The sequence below is a fragment of the Lactuca serriola genome, chromosome 5, assembly GCF_051521515.1.
Source record: "Lactuca serriola cultivar US96UC23 chromosome 5, Lser_US96UC23_V15, whole genome shotgun sequence".
Classification (NCBI taxonomy): Eukaryota; Viridiplantae; Streptophyta; class Magnoliopsida; order Asterales; family Asteraceae; genus Lactuca; species Lactuca serriola.
In genome coordinates this window covers 136,451,747-136,455,815 of record NC_136412.1, presented here as the reverse complement: position 1 = coordinate 136,455,815, position 4,069 = coordinate 136,451,747, and positions in this window count along the sequence as shown.

Here is a 4,069-nt window from a genome sequence, read left to right as displayed (position 1 = left end):
ATTGCTAGTCTGGTCCAAATCAATCATATGCTTGATGGGCTAACGTGTCTATATGCATACTCGACAGCCTATAAATGACACACATGATTAGTGGGCCACATTGTCCATTTTTGTTTTTATTAGGCTTTATTCATATTCATGTGAACATCAAACGGGTTGTAAACAATGTTATTCAAATTCATAGGGTAGTAATTGGGATTTAGTGAGAAATTATCGGTCAGCACCAATAAGTGTCGGCCGTAGCCTGTAAGTTGTAACCAGAGTCTCCTAGAGGGAGAGCGAGAGTTTGTGTACAGATCTATACGGGGGTGACTCCCCCACACCTGAGCTGTTCGCTACAGTTAGACTCGGCCAGTCTAGGGTGACAAAATCTTAATCAAAACCATCATTTGTAAAAATGCCAAGACAGGCAAAATAGTCATTATCATGCATGGTTATAACGTCTCACATAGAGATCCATTACCATTTTATCAATCATGGGAAATCAAATTCATACATGTACTGGTACTCAACCTCGAGGGTTGGTACGGTAGCATTCTCTATTATAGACAACATCGGGTTGTCTGGGGACATTCTCTTTTCTCGTGGATTACTCAGAAACATACATGTACTGGTACTAAATCTCGAGGGTTGGTACAGCAGCATTCTCGTTTACAGACAACATCGGGTTGTCTGGAGGCATTCTCCTTACATTCTCCTTATAATTTCAGTAATATCTTGATACATTCTAATAAACCATAACACACATGCATTAATACAAGATCTAACACAAGCATACTAAATTGTTTTCAGAGAATATAGGATTTTCTGATGGTTTCAAAGTTATACAAATCATTTTCACAAACATGCTTATGAACTCACCAACATTTTTATGTTGACCTTTTTAAATTAATTTGTATTCTCAGGAAACCATTGAAGCAGGTTGAGCTAAACAAACTATCGGATGTTTAGTATTATTTTGTTTCATCATACTTTAACTATTTGGCATGTAATATTCAATTACAATACTCAATGTAAACTATGAATGTTGTTATATTACATGTGTGATGATGGTGATGATGTTATGTTTCATTTATATACTCTGTAATGATACTACAATGTTGAGAGTCACGCCAAGCCCCCGAAGGTTTCCGCCGTCTGGTTCGGGGGTGTGACAATAACATGAGTTTAATGGTCTTTTAAAATAAGACTCTTCATTTTTCAATAACCTATGACTTTTAATGATTTATTTAAATAAAAAAACTTTTTGAATTCCATAACTTGAGGACAAGTTATGGAGTCCATTAAAATCATCAAGATCATCAATTAAACTAACAAGCATGTTCAAGTTCTTGATTAAACTCATATGAACAAGATAATTCAAATCAAACAAATTCCATGTAATTAGACTAATAATATAAACTAATACAAAACATGAAATTTTGACAATTATCTTTTGAATTGGATAAGCATGATCATTACCACATCGAAAACAGGTTTATAAGTTCAAAAGCAGTTTAGTGTAATGATCCTAGTCCAATTCCAGCCTTAAAACTCGAAAAACTGCACTCGGGGACTCCAACTCGTCGAGTTTATGAACAAAATCGGTGAGATGGGCTGTTTTGTGAAGGGACTCGGCGAGTCCACTGTCCAGACAGCAGATTTTTTATTTTTAAAGCATTTTCAAGAAAGCAGCATCAAGTATAATTGAAAACAAGCCTAGGCTCTGCTACCACTGGTGGGTTTTGAGCATTCTAACACTCCTAAGGTGTACATGCAACCATAAATACCTTGGATCTATGTTTTCTCTATTATACATGCAGACTTTCATTTTCCAAGGTATTACCCTAACTAGCATACAAAACTGTGATACTTGGGTAATAAAACAAGTTAGATAACATACCTTTCGTTGTAGCTTGTTTCTTGGACCTTCAGGAGCCTAGCACCAATAATGTGAATGCCACAAGTGGAATCACAAATCACCACTAACACTTGGGAACTTCGAAGAGGACTCTTTAGCTCACAAAAATCGGCCACACTCTTGTAAGGACTCTAGGTGCCAATTTCTTGAACCAAAGGGCTTCTTATATAGTGTGGTTACATTAGGGTTACACCATGTAAACCCTATTGTGCATGGCTTTCCATATTCCTCGTGATCCATGGGTTTTAACCTCCATGAAGTATCCATGGGTCACCACATGGGTTAATCCCAACATAAGGAATCATGGATCATTAGCCCACATTATAAGAATGAATGATTTACAAAATCAATCCCTATATATTTAATTAGTCTCTTTTGACCAAAAAATTAATTCTAAATTAATTCTTGAACAAAACTAATTAAATAATATGATTTCATATTAATATATTATAAATTATACTATATTAATCAATCACACATATCCTCTTCTCAAAAGTCCAAATTGTTCCAGTGAAGTGCAACCCAAATGGACCATGCTAAATCGGGTCAAGTACATACCAAATATAATTATAGACTTAGACACCTTATCCAACAAAATCACCAATTTGATTTAATGGTGCTTCATTGTGATTGGTAGATGCTTTTCCCAATGTGATATATTACACATACGAATGCAAACATTACATCACCCTCACACCTTATCTATATATTAGGCCGAAATCACCCTTCATAATCTTCATTTCCATCTTCAAACTCTTACTTTTTCTCTCAAAGAAATGAGTTCACCTTTATACATCTTCAAATCTTCATACACTTTTCCTAGAATCATCTTCAAACATCCCCAGGAAACTATTTCTTCAATGTTGATTCCTAGGAATTGTTGTAAGTTTCCTTATTAAATCTAATATTTATACAACACTTCCATGTTTGTTCTTCTGATCTACACACACTATTTTGTGTTAAAAACTATTAAATTACGACCACCTTCAAGTGTTCTAACTTGAAGATCATCAACATCACTTCGTTATTGTCACACCCCAAAACCACGAACGGCGGAAACGTTCAGGGGTGGAGGACGTCATGTACAGTATCACAACAGTGTAATATAATAAACAAGCAACAACATCATCCATTGAATTATATGTAAAGTTTAATACATGTGTGTTCTTTCATTGTAATAAGACACCAAAAATATACAATCAAAATAAAAGACGAGACTTGTCTGCTCCGTCTTCTCAAAACCTAGCCTCCGTACCTGTCTACTGATGACCTGAGAATACAAGTTATTTTGAAAGCGAGTATCAGCTTTAAAGTTGGTGAATTCATAAGTATATAAGTGTCATTGCCTTGTTTGTGAAAATCTGTTATGAAAGCCATGTAAACCTTTAAATGAAAAATGTTGAGGTAAGTATGAAATCCCTAGAAAAACCCTTATTTTCTATAAGTATGAAATGTAGTCTTCTACCAAGACCCGAATGTTCTGTACGTATGCAGTGTAGTCTTCTACCAAGACCCGAATGTTTTGTAAGTATGAAGTGTAGTCTTCTACCAAGACCCGAATGTTCTATTTGTAAAATGATAGTTTTTCCTTTGTATTGACTAGTACTAAAAGTGCTTAGTCTAACTCATCGTTTATGTGAATGTATCACAAAATAAAGTAAACAGGAAAATGTACTTCTGTAAGTGTTGTCACTGGGTACTAGGACCAACACAACATCGCATTAAGCGAAATGTATAACCTAATGAACATCTAAAGATTATCCAATTGTCCTCTGTAGCAGCAGCAGGTGGGTGGAAGGGTTAGTCCCAAATCGATCTTCCTAATATAAGTAGTAACCTTAGACCTCCGAAGATGGTCATCGACCATTGGTGCTAATCAGTGGGGTTCGGAATGGTAAGTCCCGTCTAGCTATCCCATGAACCGGGATAGGAAAGACAATTTACACAGTAAGTACTAATAAATCATCCTCGTAATCCTAAGTACAAGTATCCAGGTAAGTGAATACAGGATAATGCACCTATGTAAAAGTGTTCCTGTATGGTATTCATGTATGTGTGTCCATGTAACAAGTAAGTATATGTAAGCATATTCATGTATCAGGTAAACCTCTGTAAGTACTCATGTATCAGGTAATGTACTAGTATAGACTCATGAATGAACTGACTCTT